Source organism: Mustela putorius, unplaced genomic scaffold (assembly GCF_011764305.1).
Source record: "Mustela putorius furo isolate JIRA1106 unplaced genomic scaffold, ASM1176430v1.1 tig00000196_pilon_pilon_pilon, whole genome shotgun sequence".
NCBI classification, from domain to species: domain Eukaryota; kingdom Metazoa; phylum Chordata; class Mammalia; order Carnivora; family Mustelidae; genus Mustela; species Mustela putorius.
The window spans coordinates 7373523-7393477 of record NW_025421310.1 but is presented as its reverse complement, the minus strand read 5'-3'; the positions used below and the strand labels follow the sequence as shown (position 1 = coordinate 7393477).

Sequence of the window (19955 nt, the reverse complement as noted above, 5' to 3'; positions counted from 1 at the left end):
GGAGCAGCCAACTATATAAACCAATTAATAACAAAATCAAAGAAACACATCAACAATAATACAATAATAGTAGGGGACTTTAACACTCCCCTCACTGAAATGGACAGATCATCCAAGCAAAAGATCAGCAAGGAAATAAAGGCCTTAAACGACACACTGGACCAGATGGAAATCACAGATATATTCAGAACATTTCATCCCAAAGCAACAGAATACACATTCTTCTCTAGTGCACATGGAACATTCTCCAGAATAGAACACATCCTCGGTCCTAAATCAGGACTCAACCGGTATCAAAAGATTGGGATCATTCCCTGCATATTTTCAGACCACAATGCTCTAAAGCTAGAACTCAACCACAAAAGGAAGTTTGAAAAGAACCCAAATACATGGAGACTAAACAGCATCCTTCTAAAGAATGAACGGGTCAACCGGGAAATTAAAGAAGAATTGAAAAAAATCATGGAAACAAATAATAATGAAAATACAACAGTTCAAAATCTGTGGGACACAACAAAGGCAGTCCTGAGAGGAAAATATATAGCGGTACAAGCCTTTCTCAAGAAACAAGAAAGGTCTCAGGTACACAACCTAACCCTACACCTAAAGGAGCTGGAGAAAGAACAAGAAAGAAACCCTAAGCCCAGCAGGAGAAGAGAAATCATAAAGATCAGAGCAGAAATCAATGAAATAGAAACCAAAAAAAACAATAGAACAAATCAACGAAACTAGGAGCTGGTTCTTTGAAAGAATTAATAAAATCGATAAACCCCTGGCCCGACTTATCAAAAAGAAAAGGGAAAGGACCCAAATAAATAAAATCATGAATGAAAGAGGAGAGATCACAACTAACACCAAAAAAATACAAACTATTATAAGAACATACTATGAGCAACTCTATGCCAATAAATTTGACAATCTGGAAGAAATGGATGCATTCCTAGAAACATATAAACTACCAGAACTGAACCAGGAAGAAATAGAAAGCCTGAACAGACCCATAACCAGTAAGGAGATTGAAACAGTCATTAAAAATCTCCAAACAAACAAAAGCCCAGGGCCAGACGGCTTCCCGGGGGAATTCTACCAAACATTTAAAGAAGAACTAATTCCTATTCTCCTGAAACTGTTCCAAAAAATAGAAATGGAAGGAAAACTTCCAAACTCATTTTATGAGGCCAGCATCACCTTGATCCCAAAACCAGACAAGGATCCCATCAAAAAAGAGAGCTATAGACCAATATCCTTGATGAACACAGATGCGAAAATACTCAACAAAATACAAGCCAATAGGATTCAACAGTACATTAAAAGGATTATTCACCACGACCAAGTGGGATTTATTCCAGGGCTGCAAGGTTGGTTCAACATCCGCAAATCAGTCAATGTGATACAACACATCAATAAAAGAAAGAACAAGAACCATATGATACTCTCAATAGATGCTGAAAAAGCATTTGACAAAGTACAGCATCCCTTCCTGATCAAAACTCTTCAAAGTGTAGGGATAGAGGGCACATACCTCAATATCATCAAAGCCATCTATGAAAAACCCACGGCAAATATCATTCTCAATGGAGAAAAACTGAAAGCTTTTCTGTTAAGGTCAGGAACACGGCAGGGATGTCCATTATCACCACTGCTGGTCCTAGCCTCAGCAATCAGACAACAAAAGGAAATTAAAGGCATCCAAATCGGCAAAGAAGAAGTCAAATTATCACTCTTCGCAGATGATATGATACTATATGTGGAAAACCCAAAAGACTCCACTCCAAAACTGCTAGAACTTATACAGGAATTCAGTAAAGTGTCAGGATATAAATCAATGCACAGAAATCAGTTGCATTTCTCTACACCAACAGCAAGACAGAAGAAAGAGAAATTAAGGAGTCATTCCCATTTACAATTGCACCCAAAACCATAAGATACCTAGGAATAAACCTAACCAAAGAGGCACAGAATCTATACTCAGAAAACTATAAAGTACTCATGAAAGAAACTGAGGAAGACACAAAGAAATGGAAAAATGTTCCATGCTCCTGGATTGGAAGAATAAATATTGTGAAAATGTCTATGCTACCTAAAGCAATCTACACATTTAATGCAATTCCTATCAAAGTACCATCCATCTTTTTCAAAGAAATGGAACAAATAATTCTAAAATTTATATGGAACCAGAAGAGACCTCGAATAGCCAAAGGGTATTGAAAAAGAAAGCCAACATTGGTGGCATCACAATTCCGGGCTTCAAGCTCTATTACAAAGCTGTCATCATCAAGACAGCATGGTACTGGCACAAAAACAGACACATAGATCAATGGAACAGAATAGAGAGCCCAGAAATAGACCCTCAACTCTACAGTCAACTAATCTTCAACAAAGCAGGAAAGAATGTCCAATGGAAAAAAGACAGCCTCTTCAATAAATGGTGCTGGGAAAATTGGACAGCCACATGCAGAAAAATGAAATTGGACCATTCCCTTACACCACACACAAAAATAGACTCAAAATGGATGAAGGACCTCAATGTGCGAAAGGAATCCATCAAAATCCTTGAGGAGAACACAGGCAGCAACCTCTTCAACCTCTGCCGCAGCAACATCTTCCTAGGAACAACGCCAAAGGCAAGGGAAGCAAGGGAAAAAATGAACTATTGGGATTTCATCAAGATCAAAAGCCTTTGCACAGCAAAGGAAACAGTTAACAAAATCAAAAGACAACTGACAGAATGGGAGAAGATATTTGCAAACGACATATCAGATAAAGGACTAGTGTCCAGAATCTATAAAGAACTTAGCAAACTCAACACCCAAAGAACAAATAATCCAATCAAGAAATGGGCAGAGGACATGAACAGATATTTTTGTAAAGAAGACATCCAGATGGCCAGCAGACACATGAAAAAGTGCTCCATATCACTCGGCATCAGGGAAATACAAATCAAAACCACAATGAGATATCACCTCACACCAGTCAGAATGGCTAAAATCAACAAGTCAGGAAATGACAGATGCTGGCGAGGATGCGGAGAAAGGGGAACCCTCCTACACTGTTGGTGGGAATGCAAGCTGGTGCAGCCACTCTGGAAAACAGCATGGAGGTTCCTCAAAATGTTGAAAATAGAACTGCCCTATGACCCAGCAATTGCACTATTGGGTATTTACCCTAAAGATACAAACATAGTGATCCAAAGGGGCACGTGCACCCAAATGTTTATAGCAGCAATGTCCACAATAGCCAAACTATGGAAAGAACCGAGATGTCCATCAACAGATGAATGGATCAAGAAGATGTGGTATATATACACAATGGAATACTATGCAGCCATCAAAAGAAATGAAATCTTGCCATTTGTGACAACATGGATGGAACTAGAGCGTATCATGCTAGCGAAATAATTCAAGCGGAGAAAGACAACTATCATATGATCTCCCTGATATGAGGAAGTGGTGATGCAACATGGGGGCTTTAAGTGGGTAGGAGAAGAATCAATGAAACAAGATGGGATTGGGAGGGAGACAAACTATAAGTGACTCTTAATCTCACAAAACAAACTGAGGGTTTCTGGGGGGAGGGGGTTTGAGAGAAGGTGTGGGATTATGGACATTGGGGAGGGTATGTGTTTTGGTGAGTGCTGTGAAGTGTGTAAACCTGGTGATTCACAGACCTGTACCCCTTGGGATAAAAATATATGTTTATAAAAAATAAAAAATTAAAAAAAAAGAACAGCACTGTATTAAACATGCAACTCTTAACAAGTAATATTTGCAACAAATAAATATTTTTATGACACATTAAAAAAAAAATTCAGTCATCTGACCTGGCAATTGAAATCCTGGGTATTTACACCAAAGATACAGATGTAGTGAAAATAAGGGCCATCTGTACCCCAATGTTTATAGCAGCAATGGCCACTGTCACCAAACTGTGGAAAGAGCCAAGATGCCCTTCAACGGATGAATGGATAAGGAAAATGTGGTCCATATACACTATGGAGTATTATGCCTCCATCAGAAAGGATGAATACCCAACTTTTGTAGCAACATGGACGGGACTGGAAGAGATTATGCTGCGTGAAATCAGTCAAGCAGAGGGAGTCAATTATCATATGGTTTCACTTATTTGTGGAGCATAACAAATAGCATGGAGGACATGGGGAGTTAGAGAGGACCAGGGAGTTGGGGGAAATTGGAAGGGGAGGTAAACCATGAGAGACTATGGACTCTGAAAAACAATCTGAGGGGTTTGAAGTGGCGGGGTGGTGGGAGGTTGGGGTACCAAGTGGTGGGTATTGGGGAAGGCACGTATTGCATGGAGCACTAGGTGTAGTGAAAAAATAATGAATACTGTTATGCTGAAAATAAATAAAAAATAAATTAAAAAAAATAATACTTAAGACTCTTGCATTCCTTTTCAGGGCTCCATAGCTCATTTTCATTCTTTTCGGGATTGACTAGAATGTGTGCATGGACCACAGTTACTTACCCTTTCATCTCCTGAAGGGCGTCTTGGTTTCTTACAAGTTTTGGCAGCTATGAATGAATAAAGCTGCTATAAACACTTGTGTGCAGAACTTTGTGGGGACATAAGTGTCCAATTCATTTGGGTAAAAACCTAGGAGTGTGATTTCTGGATCACATGAGAGGTCATTTAATTTTGTGAGAAACCCTCGTCCGTCGTCCAAAGTGGCTATCGCATTTTGCATTTCTCATCTACAGTGAATGCAAGTTCCTGCTGTTCCACCGATTGTTTGGTAGTGTCATTTTTGGAGTATACCTCTCAAATGTACCCTTAACATATATCACTGTTTCAGTCTGCCATTTTCTAACAATGCATGGTGACAAGTATCTGTTCATATACTTTTTTGCTATGTGTCTTCTTGGTAAGGTGTCCGTATAGATCTTTTACCCGTTTTAAAAATCAAGTTGTTTGTTTTCTTATTGTTGAATTTTAATAGTTCTTTGTATATTTTGGGTCATGGTCCTTTGTCAGATATGTCTTTTGTTTTCTCCCAATATCTGGCTTATCTTCTCATTCCCTTGGCAGTGTCTTTCATAGTGTAGAAGCTTGTAATTTTAATGAAATCTGACTTAGCAATTATTTTTTTCATGGATTATACCCTTAGTATTGCATCTAAACAGTTATAGAACCTAAGGTCATCTAGATTTTCTCCTGTTATCTTCTGGGGGGTTTATAATTTTGTGTTTTACATTGAAGTCTGTGATCTACTTTTTTAAAAGTTTTATTAATTTATTCCTGAGAGACAGAGAGAGAGAGAGAGAGTGGCAGAGGGAGAAGCAGGATCCCTGCAGTGTAGGGAGCCCTGTTCGGGACTCAATCCCAGGACTCTGCGATCATGACCCAAGCTGAAAGCAGACACTTAACTGACTGAGCCACCCAGGCACCCTGTGATCTATTTTGAGTTAATTTTTGTGAATGATGTAAGGTCTGTATCTAGATTGTATAATTATTATTTATTTTTATTTGTTTGTTTATTTATTTTTACTTGGGTGTGGATGTCCACTTGTTCCAGTGCCATTTGCTGAAAAGACTATCATTGTTTTAAAAAAAGATTTTATTTATTTAATTGTCAGAGATCGTGAGGGCTAGGAGTGCAAGCAGGGGGAGCAGTAGGCAGAGGGAGAAGCAGGCTCCCCTCTGAGCAGGGAGCTGGTTGTGGGACTTGATCCCAGGACCCTGGGATCATGACCTGAGCTGAAGGCAGATGCTTAACTGACTGAGCCACCCAGGCATCCCAAGACTATCCTTTTTCCATTGGATTGCCTCAGATCCTTTGTGAGACCAACAAATACATTTGGCCTTATTTGAGTTAGTCTATTTCTGGGATCTCTGTTTTGTTCTGTTTAGCTATTTCCCATTATTTTACTGGAGATAGACTGCCTTAATTAATGTAGCTTTATATTAAGTCTTGACATTGGGACGTGTCAGTCCTCTGACTTTTTTTTTCTGCTTTGACACTGGGCTGGCTTTCCTGGGTCTTATGCCTGTATCTATATACTTTAGAATCAATTAATTGATACCTACAAGTAATTTCCCAGAATTTTGGTTGAAATTTCATTGACTCTACAGATGAATTTGGGAAGACCTGTCATTTTAACAATATGTAGTCTTTTTATCCATGAACGTAGATTTAAGCTGTGCTTGATCATGCCATAATATTTTATAGCAATATTTTCAAATAACATTTCATAATTTTGGATCTCTAGGCAGATAGGAGGGGTGTGAAATATTTGTGGTTATCTTTGTGAGATTTCTGGAAATTTTTAGGAAGTGTCATCCTTCAATATTTTTGGATCACCTACATAGCAATGGTTCATCTAACATTTAAGAGTAGTAGGATGCTGTTGATAAAACCATTTGACCTTGTACTGTGTTCAGTGAGGGACCTCTTCTGTAAATATTGCCACTTATCCTATAGACATTGCTCAGCTTAGAATTTATATTCCTAGAAATATTCCTATCAACTAGGCTTTTCAAACAATTGGACTGGGACTGGAGAAACATCTCTAGCTAATCCCATGCTCTTTGTATTGCTTTTCCTTGAATCCTTCTCAAGCCTTCTATATCCTCTCATCCTTATTTTGCAGTTGTTAGGCTAGGCAGAAAGAGACAATTACTGGGGAGGGAGGCAGTGAAATTCTTAGGCAAGTACAGAGTCCGGTGAAATACATTTGGATCACTGCCACCCCTCCTCTGTCAGATGCAAACATTTCCTGCTTCTGCCACCTGAGACCCTGTCTGCCTCCAATTGTTGTGGAAAAAAAGGAAGTTTCTCCCACACACAAAACTTGTTTCTTTGCAGAGCCTCACTAGGATCTTATAATTGTTTCTGGGAATTGGGATCTGGGAGAAAGTTTTAAAAACGTAGTCTCAACTGCCTCATGTGTCACTGAGAGTTGAAGTTATAATTGTAGCTCTGTGGAGAGGTGAGGTCACAGAATTACAAACCCTTATCTTAACACTGGCTGCTTCCCTCCCACACACAAGCAGGGGCTGTCATGACTGGCCCAGTGAGCCCACATTCCTGGCAGCAGAAAACACTGGAATGTCAGTCCAAGTGACACAATGTGTAAGGGAAGGAGGTGTATCAGGGTCTGGATCCAGGTTGGACCACGTGGCTGGAAAAAGGATTCTACTTGTGAAGAAAGTGGCTTGATGTCAGAGCTGTACAGATAGGAACAATTCCTGAGGCACAGGCCAAGTTACAGAGAGACTGGAGGTCTGAGGTCCTCCTTGGGACTAACTGCTCCAAACATAGTTTAGTGCATATCCCTCCCTGATGGAGATTGTTGGGGTTCATTGCATGTAGTAACACAGTCTGATGTTTGCAGTCCTTAAAACTGCAATTCAGAAGGGGCACCTGGGTGGCCTCTGTTTTTGGCTCAGGTCATGATCCCAAGGTCCTGGTATTGAGCCCAATGTGGGGCTCTCTGCTCAGCGGGGAGCCTGCTTCCTCCCCTCTCTCTCTGTGTGCTTGTGATCTCTCTATCTCTCTCTGTCAAATAAATAAATAAAATATTTTTAAATACCTGCAATTTAGAAATTAATATGCTATTCAATCTGTGCTGTGAAACCACAGAGAAATTGACATGATTGATATAGTTACCTCATTAAACTTCTGTGTATGTGATAATGAGTTTCATGGAGCTAAGCACATCCTATCTCATTGTGAACAATGGGACTGAGTGGCATTTGGAGAACCATAATTGTTTTTCTTGTATTTATGCTTGATGCATCTAGTGGAGATAGTAATTATGTCTCTCCTGAAAATGTTTGTAATCTTTTGATCAGCGAAGGACAATTTTCCTCTGTGAAGTTAAAACAGGAGACTTTCAGGAAAAGGGATTTGGACAGCAGAAAAATTAAGGACTTCAGCATGTTTTCAGCTTAAATATATCTTAAAAAAAAAAAAAAAAGATTTTTTTTTTTTTTATTTATTTGACAGAGAGACACAGCCAGAGAGGGAACACAGAAGAAGAAATGGGAGAGGGGGTTCAGTCCCAGAACCCTGGGATCATGACCTGGGCTGATGGCAGACACTGAATGACTAAGCCACCCAGGTGCCCCCCTTAAATGTATCTTCTGATATTCTACATGGTTTTCAAAGTTCTAACATAATTTTTAGGCTCACCCTTGCATTTCTCCTATTCAATGCATAAGATTTCATGCCTTGAGATTCATTTTGCATGCTTGTTTTTTATTTTATTATTTTTCAAATTGACTAGTTTCAGTTTTTTTTTTTAATCACAGCTCTTTGTATGCCCTCTAATGAGGAATAATTTAGATCCTACTCTAAATGTTTTCTCAATCTCTGCATGTTTTATTTAAATTACAAATCCCATAGTTTAGTGTAAAAGTGAAATATTACACAATAATTTTGATGGTGGGTTCCATTGGCCAAAAAAAATCACATGATTACTTCTGTTGCTGTATTAACACTGGTCCATATTTGATAAATCCATTTTGTTCATGGACAATATTCAGGTTCTTACTAAGTTTTCATCTTCACTCACAAGTGATGATGATTAATGGAACAATTAGTTTAACAAGAATAAGAAATTGGCACAACCAAACCTAAATTGAAATGAATTTCAAAGATGATAATGTATGCATGCATAACAGTGGGTTATTTAAGGATACAACCAGATAGGGGCACCTGGCTGACTCCATTGGTGGAGCGTGCAGCTCTTGATAATAACTCAGCTGTGAGTTTGAGCCCCATGTTGGGTATAGACATTAGTTACAAATAATTCTTTAAAAAAAAATAAGTATTTATTTGACAGAGAGAGACACAGTGAGAGAGGGAACACAAGCAGGAGGAGTAGGAATGGGAGAGGGAGAAGCAGGCTTCCCGCTGAGCAGGGAGTCCAGTGCAAGGCTCGATCCCAGGACCTTGGGATCATGACCTGAGGTGAAGGCAGATGCTTAACAACTGAGCCACCCACGTACCCCACAAATAAAGTCTTAAGAAAAACAAAAAAAAGATATGACCAGGTAGCTATGAGAGTATAGCCTGCTGGTAAACACCCAACTTTATTGCAACCTGGCCATTGCAATATTTAAATGAGTCATATAATCTCATTATAATTAAATTCTTGGCTGTAAAATGCACATACTTGTAAATACTAAATAATTACTAAATACTAAATAATAATAAATAATAATAAATAAATAAATAAATAAATAATATAATAAATAAATACTAAATAATTTACAATAGGTAAAGCATGAGTAAGAGTGACTCAATGAGCACTATACAAAGAAATACATCAAACTTGAGAAATCATTAATTAACGAAGATGTGTATTGAAAAGAAAGTCTCAGGGGAAAGTAGTAGCGAGGGGAGAATTTTGAATTTATTTTCCACAAACAGCCCACGGCTCATGTGTTCATGCAGCCTTCTCTCTTTGTGGATGCGAACACTGAGCTCTGGATAGTGACCGAATGGTCTTAATGGATATGAAATTTGCTGTAATCTTCTATTGCAGATGGTCCTTGAAACCCTGGGAACTTCTTGCTTTTCTGTCGTTGTTCGTCATCTCTTGGCTTAAGGGGATACAGGTCAAAGTCCACAGATTTGCTTTTTTTTTTTTTAGGCACTTGACTTTAACTAACTCCTTGGTCATTCTCTCCAGAGGAATCCCAGTGGAGGCTTTTGATTTGAGTTATTTTCCCAGTGACCTTGGATGCAAAGTTGTTTTCTTAGTCCACAGAGTGTCCAGGGGGTTGTCTATGGGCACCATGTGCCTCCTGAATGTCTTCCATGCCATCACCATCAGCCCCTGGAACCCCTGGTGGGCAGCGCTTAAAGGGAAAGCTCCCCAGTACATTGGCCCCCTCAAATATCCTTTGCTGGATCCTGAATATAAACCTAAATATTATGGTTCCTGTGTACGTCACTGACAAATGGAACAACAAAAACACTTAAAAAAATATTGAGTTTGGATACTGGGCTTCTGCACTTCATGACAAAGACACAGACTTACTATATATGGTATCGATATCCTCCCATGATGTTTTGTGCTTGAGACTCATAACTTGGGCCAGAGGGTTCATGGTTTCTACCCTGTATGGCATAAGCAGCAGGTCCAATACATTTATAGGACCAAAGTGTCCCCCAGATCCTCCCCTGAGATTAGAGCCACCCAAAACATCCTTCTGCTGGGGAGCACCTTTGTCTTTTTATACCCCTCTCTTCCATCAATTACATGTATTTTTTCTATTTTTCGCAAGGCCAATTGGTGGCTGATGAATACTTCTGCCCTAATCAATGCATGTTTTCCAACTGTCTGCCCCTTTGTTCTTTGAGTCACGACCACTGTGTATCCAGACTCTTTTCTGGTGCCGGAGAAGAAATAAACAATTCCCTCATCTCATCAGAAAAATTTAAACTATCTGGTTTGCACTGTGTTCAGCTGCTTATACACTCATTCTTCAAGGAATCTTCAGAAAAATTACAGTCGTCTCATTTTACATCGAGTTTTGAATAAGACAGAAATTTCTGCTACAACAATAGTGACTAATGGCCCCTTACAAATGTAATTCTGTGTAATTATTATGGAAGTACTCATGTAATTGCATTTTATTAATGGCTGTAGTGGAGAAATTCAGAGTCCAATAAACAAAACATTCTTGAAATACTGTGGAGATACTGGAAATGTCTTTGGATATGTAATTTTTTTTTTTCCAAAAAAAGTCACTGTTCAAATTTTATTTGGTATTTTAGTTGGTATGACACTTAGTTGGTTGCATGGTCTTTTTACATTATACAGCAATGTACACTATATTCTGACATACATGGTACACAAAGTAAGATCCTTTGGAACAGCTATGCACAATACATGCAATAATTAATTTATACATTGGAGCCCAGGATGTGACTGACTGGAAAAGATGGACTAGGGATGTTGGGTGTCAGGTGAAGGAACCAGAAGTTATAGAACACACAGGAAATATGCATCTGGTTTGCAGTGCAACTGCAGCATATGCAACATTGGCAGTGATGCCTCTGAGATGAACCCATTTAGGACTACAAAGGCAAGTATCATCCAGCATTAGGGTATAGCTGCAGGGCTTGGTGAGTCATTCCTATTTAGAACTTTAGGAAACTGATGTTTTTTCCTTAGGCCATTTTGATATTACTTAAGTAACAGATCAGATAATAAGGACAATGCACACAATCTCCAACTAAAACCCTGTCCTAGTCTAGACCGTGAAGTGGTACATTAGAAAACTTTAAAACTGCAGCTTCTTTTGGTTCCCCCAGAGTGTATCTGCACTCTTCTTCAAATGGGCCTCTTCCTCAGGAGTTAGAGTCACCTTCACAACATCTGAAATTCCATTCTGCCCCAAGACACAAGGAACACTAAGGAAGACATCATCTTTTATTCCATAGAGTCCCTTAATCATGGTGGAGATTGGATGCACCCACCTAAGATTCTTCATTATACTTTCTGCCAAATCTTCCACAGACAGTCCAGTGGCCCAGGAAGTGTAGCCTTTCAGTTTGATCACCTCACAGGCACTGTCAACCACCTGTTTGTGAACCTCTTTTCACTGTTCTTTATCTGCATCAGTGCCTAAGTCAGGGTGCAGATTCTTCAGAGGCACACCAGCAATGTTTACTCCACTCCATACAGGGACACTGGAGTCTCCATGCTCCCCGAGGATCCACCTGTGACAGCTTAATTAAGCTTAAGCTTAATGACAGCTTAATCCAGCCTTTCCCTCATTAGGTGATGGAACCAAGCTGAATCCAGACTGCAATTACTTCCAATAACACGTTTTGTGGGAAAGCCATTTATCTTCCAAGTCACATAGGTCAAGATATCCACTGGATTGGAAACAACAAGCAACTTCCAGTTTGGGCTGTATTTTACATTAGGAATGATGAACTTAAAGATGTTCACGTTAAGCTGAACCAAATTAAGACGCCTTTCTCCCTCTTGCTGACGTGCCCCAGCTGTGATACTAACCAGCTTGGAGTTTACAGTCGCATTTGCCAGAGACAAATTTTGGTGTTCTAAGGAAAAGGCTTCCATGCTGGAGATCCATCATCTCTCCCTTCAGTTTGTCTTCCATGACATCAACAAGAGGAAGTTCATCTGCCAAATCCTTCATTAAGATACTGATGGCACAACCCCAACAACTGTAGTCTTATTTGGGGGGACATGTTCTTCCTTAAGAAGATTCTGAATCAGCTGATTTTCAGAGTTGCCATTTTGGACTTAGAACCAAAAGGAATCGGGAGTGCACGTCGGGAGGACGAGTGTCAGCAGCGCGCGCGAGACTGGATCTAGACTTGGCAGCAGCCGCTCGGACACGGAGCTGAGCGCAGGAGGGGCCTTAAGTGGAACCCCGAGACTCGCATACGTAATTCTTAATGTGAGATACCAAATGTTCTCAAGATTTACTGGCCATGTGATAGTAAGGCCAGTGCCTTTTTTTGGAGGGGGAGGGGTTCTCTACTTCTTCCTAGATAGGCCAGTGCCTTTCAAGGGAATAACATGTGGGATGATCAGAGAATTCAGGGTTCTAAGAGGGTTCTGGGTTCTGTATTGGGATGCAAGTGGCCTGAGGTAAAGCTGGGGGAAAATTAGGTTTTAGTTGTGAAGGACAATGACATCCAGGTTGTGCAAATTGTGTCTTACATCCTTAGAGAATGGTAAGTGTTTGAAATAAGAAAACATGTGTGTGGAGAAAGATGAACATATTAAAAATGTTTTCAGTTGAACATTGGAATTGTGAACTCCAGGGGATGAAGGAGAATCTTGCAGGAGGATATGTTAGCTAATGTTTTAAAAGGGTAGAGGTGGGGCGCCTGGGTGGCTCAGTTGGTTAAGCAACTGCCTTTGGCTCAGGTCATGATCCTTGAGTCCCCGGATGGAGTCCCACATCAGGCTCCCTGCTCAGCAGGGAGTCTGCTTCTCCCTCTGGCCCTCCCCCCCTCTCATGCTCTCTCTCTCGTTCTCAATCTCTCAAATAAATAAATGAAATCTATTTAAAAAATAAAAATAAAAAAATAAAAGGGTAGAGGTGGAAAGCAAATAATAAATAAATGTTTTATGTCTGTGATAAAAAATGAATCAGGGACGCCTGGGTGGCTCAGTTGGTTAAGCGGCTGCCTTCGGCTCAGGTCATGATCCCAGCGTCCTGGGATCGAGTCCCACATCGGGCTCCTTGCTTGGCAGGGAGTCTGCTTCTCCCTCTGCCTCTGCCTGCCTCTGCCTGCCTCTCTGTCTGCCTGTGCTTGCTCGCTTTCTCTCCCTCTATCACTGGCAAATAAATAAATAAATAATTTTTAAAAAAAAGAATCAATTTTTAGGGTCTGCAGAGGGTAGATTGTTCTGGGTTAGGTATTGGGGCCAACTAGCTGGTTGCTAAGAAGCAGATTTTAGGGTGGGTGTCTGCATCCAATTTGAGGAGAAAAGCTTATAAAGAAAGTCTTCATCAAGTTTGGATTAGTAAAGGAGCAGCAATTTGGAGACCAGAAACATGAATCTATTGAGTCTGTTTTGTTTAATGAATTTTCCTGCTTTTGAAATCACGCACCAGAGCAAATGGACACATTTGAAAGAAACAGTAGATATCAACTCACACATAATTTAATGCAGATATCTGTAAATAAATTAAATTATAGGGGTTGCAACTTTATTATTATTCTTAAAAGATATTTTAAATTTGTTTGACTGAGGGAGAGAGAGCACAAGTGGAGGGAGAGGGAGCAGACTCCCCGCTGAGCAGAAAGCACAACCAGGGGCTTGATCCCAGGACTGTGGGATCATGACCTGAGTAGAAGGCAGATACTTAACCAACTGAACAACCTAGATGTCAGATGGCTGCAACATTAATGTAATTTTTTTTTTTTTTTTTTTTTTTTACTTTGGAGTCAGTTTATCAAAGAACATACAGAGAATTCCCATCTTCCACTCAGTCTGTTTCCCTTCTTGTTAACATCTTAGGTTACCATAGTACATTCTGGAAAACTAAGAAACCAACAGTGACACCACGTTAGAAATTGAATTGTAGACTTTATTCTTATTTCATCAATTTTAACACAAATGTCTTTTTTTCCCCCTCTTCCAGGATCCAATCCAAAAATACCACATTACATGTAGCCCACATGTGTCTCCCACCTCCTCTTCTCTCTGTCAGATTCTGTCAGATTCTCTGCCTCCTCAGGTTTTATGAACATGATAGGTGTGCAGAGAACTGGCCAAGTACTTTCTAGAATACCTCTGAAATTGGGTTTGTCGGATTAGATAGTGTTTATAGATGTTTTTTCTCCCTTTTAAAAATTAACATATAATGTGTTATTTGTTTCAGGGGTACAGGTCTGTGATTTCTCAGTCTTACACAATTCACAGCACTCATTTTTGGACCTCCCCTTCAGATCACTACGTTTGTATCTTTGTGGTAAATACCCAGTAGTGTGATTGCTGGGTGGTAGGGTAGATCTATTTTCAACTTTTTGAGGAGCCTCCACACAGTTTTCCAGAGTGGCTGCACCACCTTGCATTCCCACCAACAGTGTAGGAGGGTTCCCCTTTCTCCGCATCCTCCACCAACACCTGTTGTTTCCTGATTTGTAAATTTTAGCCATTCTGACCAATGTGAGGTGGGATCTCACTGTGGTTTTGATTAGTATTTCCCTGATGCTAAGTGGTTGAGCCCTTTTTCATGTGTCTGTTGGCTGTTTGGCTGTCTTCTTCTTCTTCTTTTTTTTTCTTTTTTTAAAGATTTTATTCATTTGACAGAGAGAGATTACAAGTAGGCAGAGCGGCAGGCAGACAAAGTGGGGGAAGCAGGCTCCCCGCTGATCAGAGAGCTCGACATGGGCCTCAATCCCAGGACCCTGAGATCATGACCTGAGTCAAAGGCAGAGGCCCAACCAACTGAGCCACCCAGGTGGCCTGGATGTCTTCTTTGCAGAAGTGTCTTTTTATGTCTTCTGCCCATTTATTGATTGGATTTTTTGTCCTTTGGGTGTTAAGTTTGATAAGTTCTTAATAGATTTTGAATATTAGCCCTTTATCTGATAGGTCATTTGTAGGTATCTTCTCCCATTTTGTCCATTGTCTTTGGTTTTGGTGACTGTTTCCTTTTTATGTAAAAGATTTTTATTTTGATGAAGTCCCGGTAGATCATTTTTGCCCTTGCTTCCCTTGCTAGGAAGAAGTTGCTGCAGCTGAGGCCAAAGAGGTTGCTGCCTGTGTTCTCCTCAAGGATTTTGATGGATTCCAGACATGTATATAGATTTTTATAAAAACATCTCACATCTCATCTAATCACATCATATCACATCAGGGAATTCATGCAATTAACCACTACTTATCATTGGCGATGTTAATCTCAATCACGTGGTTATCAAGAGTTGGTAGTGTTATCCAGTCTCTCCACTGTAAAATTGCTATCTGCCCATCCCCATTCTGTACTGACTGGAAGGGAGTCAGTAAGTTTAGCAGGTCAATCAGTCTCCACCTCTTAGAAAGAGTGGTATCTGGGGTGCCTGGGTGGCAGAGTCGGTGAAGTGTTGGACTATTGATTTTGGCTCAGGTCTGATCTCAGGGTTGTATGATCGAGCCCTGTGTTGGGTTTTGCACCTGGCAAGGACTCTGCTTGAGTTTCTCTCTCTCCCTCTTCCCCCCCTGCTCCTTTCTCTCTCTTTCTCTCTAAAATAGGTAGATAAATCTTTTCTTAAAAAGTACATATTTTTTTAAGACATCTTTTAAAAAACAAATAAATCATTTTTTTTTTTTAAAGTCACCTGGGTGACTCAGTTGGTTAAGCATCTGCCTTTTGATATGGGCTCAGATATTCATTTGAGGGTCATGAGTTTGAGACCTGAGTCAGTCTCCGTAAGCCCACTTAAAAAAAAAAAAAAGTGCATGGGACGCCTGGGTGGCTCAGTTGGTTAAGCAGCTGCCTTCGGCTCAGGTCATGATCCCAGCGTCCTGGGATTGAGTCCCACATCGGGCTCCTTGCTCGGCAGGGAGCCTGCTTCTCCCTCTGTCTCTGCCTGCCATTCTGTCTGCCTGTGCTTGCTCTCGCTCCCTCTCTCTCTCTGACAAATAAATAAAAAAATCTTAAAAAAAAAAAAGTGCAAATAAACAGGAAGGTATTGGTGGTCTAAAATAATTCAGAATTTTTTGCAAAAGTGAACTTTGCTGTGTAGTTTCCTAAAGAAATTCTACTTACATACCCTGCAGATTACAGGGCTTGGAAGCTGTTAGGACCTTCACATCTGCCCACAGTCCTTATAGTGGGAAGTGGCTTCTGTTTCAACTAGAAGGGCAGAGTCTACCTTACCTCTGCATTTATTAAGATTTCTAGATCTTTATTCATTGTTGACATTGACTATGGGATAAAGCTGTATCTATAAATGGAAACTTTTTTTAACATCTCAATTTAATTTTATTTTTTCAATGTTTTAATTTCTTTTTTAAAAGATTTTATTTATTTATTTGACAGACAAGAGATCACAAGCACACAGAGAGGCAGGCAGAGAGAGATGGAGAAGCAGGCTCCCCCCTGAGCAGAGAGCCCAACTTGGGACTCGATCCCAGAACCCTGGATCATGACCTGAACCGAAGGCAGAGGCCCCAACCCACTGAGCCACCCAGGTGCCCAGTATTTTCATTTCTTAAGGAATCGCTACACTGCTTCCCAAAGTGACTACGCCAGCTTGTATTCCCATCAACAGTGTAAGAGGGTTCTTTCGCCACATCCTCTCCAACAGTTGTTGCTTGTTGTCTTATTAATTTTGGCCATTCTAACTGGTGTAAGGTGGTATCTCAATGTAGTTCTCATTTGAATTTCCCTGATGGCTAATGATGATGAACATTTTTTCATGTGTCTTTTAGCCATTTGTATGTCTTCTTTGGAGAAGTGTCTGTTCATGTCTTCTGCCCATTTTGTGATGTAAAATCCTAGAGGAGAGTGCAGGCAGTAACCTCTTCAACATCAGCCACAGCAACTTCTTTCAAGATATGTCTCGAAAGGCAAGGAAACAAAATAAAAAATGAACTTTTGGGACTTCATCAGGATAAAAAGCTTCTGGGGGTGCCTGCGTGGCTCAGTGGGTTAAGCCTCTGCCTTTGGCTCAGGTCAAGATCTCAGGGTCCTGAGGTGGAGCCCTGCCTCAGGCTCTCTGCTGAGTGGGGAGCCTGCTTCCCTCTCTCTCTGCCTGCTGCTTTGCCTACTTGTGATCTCTCTCTGTCAAATAAATAAATAAAAATCTTTTAAAAAAGTTAAAAAGCTTCTGCACAGCAAAGGAAACAGTCAACAAAACAAAGAGGCATCCTAGGGAATGGGAGAAGATATTCGCCAATGACACTGTAGACAAAGGGCTGATATCCAAGACCTATAAAGAACTCCTCAAACTCAACATAAAAATAAATAAATAAATAATAATTTTAAAAACCCCGAAAACAAACAATAAAACAGATAAACATGGCAACCGGATGCTTTTAAGTGGTTTACAATTCAGTCACCAACACAACTATAGGAAGACTATTTTATTTTCTATAGTTGAAAAAGCACTTACTATTTCCTAGAATGGGTGCAATAAAGAAAAAGGATAACACCAAATTTCAAGGAATGGTGAGGAATTAGAATTTTCATATATTGTTTTTAGGAGAGTAAAAAGTACATTCAGTTTGGAAAACTTTGTGGCAGATATTTATGAAAATATACATTTATCTACTTAAATGGGAGCATTTTGTCACCCTAAAATATGTCTCTTTGGTCCAAGGATGAATTGGGGCTGATATTTTTTAAAATATTTTTAAATATTTTTTTTTATTTTTTTATAGACACCAGATAAAGGAAAAGCTCTGAAACCCTGTATCTGTGTGCTTTTGAAAGAGACATTTGGATTTATAAGGGGAAACTTCATCTGTAGGTTGTCTCCCTCTGTGTTCCTGAAAGAGGGAGAATGTGTCAATCTCGAGAAGCTGTGACCAGTGCAGAAGGCATGGATCTAAATGTGGTCACAACCACAGCCTTGGTTCTCATGCTTAGGCAAAGGTCACCTCCCAAATGCTTCCCAGTAGCATCACATGTGGGATTTCAAAATTATCATGACTGGTGTCCTCCCCCTCAGATTCTGTCAGTTTTTTTGGGTGGAAATAACAGTGCTTTGTTAATTAAGGGCTCCAGGTGATTCTCAATGAGGCCAGGGGTAATCCCGAGGGCTTCAGGTGCTTTTTATGAGAATGGAGAGGCGGCTTTGGCTCACGAAGAGGTAACAGGGTCTCTTCTATGTGAATCTGGAGGGTCGGGTCCATGCAGCACATGGTTCCTATGCTGTAGTGAATTTGTGGGTTCTAGAAGCAGGAAGGAAAAGTCAGGGATTGGGTATAAAATAGGAAGTCACATTTCCTGAATGGCTCCTGACACAAGGGACCAAGAAGTTGGGACTTCTCTGCATTTCTGGGTCCTGCCTTTGGGTAAATAGTTTACAGGTGAAGAGGTTCTACTGGCGGCTTTATGGGCATTTTCTCATGATGCAGCTGTGATTTCTCCACAAAAAGCTTATGAGAAACAAATCTAGAGGACAAGGAGAAAGAATGGCCAGTTCTCAGGTAAGCTTGGTGTCCCAGGAAAAGACTGTATCATGCTTTTCTCCTGAAATTGCTTGCATTTAGAAACTGCAAATGTTTCCTCTAGTTCTGATGTTTCTTCTTATATTTTCACCTATTTTTAAAACATTTTAAAACCTTTTCAGAAATGAAACTGAACGCTAGGTCTGCAGAACACTTCTCCCCTATATCCCAGAGACTGTGTCCTGTGTCTTCAACCTGGGTTCCAACATGGTATCAAGAGCTGTCAATTTCAATGAAAACCTGCAACTGTTGAAAATATTCTGTTGGTGACTGATCTAGAGGGGAAGGTGTGAATCCAAGATTCCTATTGCTGCTGAGGTTTGTTCTTGGGATCTCAGCGAAGAAAAACATTTCTCATGTAGGTCCCATGTAGATACTTTATCAGCTCTGTGTAGCCCAGGAATAAGAAAATGCCCAAATCAACCAATAGATATGAAATCAAGAATATCTTGGAAAGTTCTTGGGGAAAAATCATGGAGTGAGTCTTGCTCTTTAGGATGTGAGAAAGATACTCTATTTAAAATATACTAGGTGGGAGCCTGCATGGCTCAGTGGGTTAAGTATCAGACTCTTGATTTCAGAACAGGTCCTGATCTCAGGGTCCTGAAGCCCTGTTTTGGCTCCATGCTCAGCAGGGAATCTGATTGAGATTCTCTCTGTGCCTCTTCTTCAGCACTTCCCCTGTTCTCTCTAAAATATAAATAAATATTTAAATAAAGTAAAAAAATATATATATATATACTAGCTATTACAGGTCATGGAAACTGGTGTTTCAATGCCTCTGACCATCAGATGGGGACTTCAAACATGGATCAAAGATTGGGAGATGGGCACCTGGGTGGCTCAGTGGGTTAAGCCGCTGCCTTCGGCTCAGGTCGTGATCTCAGGGTCCTGGGATCGAGTCCTGCATCGGGCTCTCTGCTCAGCAGGGAGCCTGCTTCCTCCTCTCTCTGCCTGCCTCTCTGCATACTTGTAATCTCTCTCTGTCAAATAAATAAATAAAGTATTAAAAAAAAAAAAAGATTGGGAGAAAGCCAGTCATATGGGCATTGAGAAGAATGCACCTAAGGGAGAACAGAGGAGACATAAATTGACTGAACACCCTGCCAGAGAGCTGCAGGCAGGGCACCAGAGGAGAGGCTGGCTTCCAGGATATAGTGAGTGGGGCTGTGTTGAAAGGGGGAAGGTGAGGAGTTGTGGGGACTTAAGGCCCTTTACTCATCACTGTACCTGGTTGTTAGGGCCTATGGCTACCTTGAGGTGGGCCCCCTGTTGGGGCTCTTTGGACTCAGCGGGAGGGTCACTATGGGCACATTCTCCACTCCTCTA

General features: G+C 40.4%; 1 protein-coding gene and 1 pseudogene across 1 annotated transcript in view; one reads left to right on the top strand and one right to left on the bottom strand.

Annotated features, from left to right (window-relative positions):
* Positions 1-19955, top strand: part of LOC101671851 (zinc finger protein 493-like) — a 226534-nt gene that overhangs the window by 161629 nt on the left and 44950 nt on the right. The window lies entirely within an intron of this gene.
* On the bottom strand, positions 11257-12166 carry LOC101672155 (annotated as a pseudogene).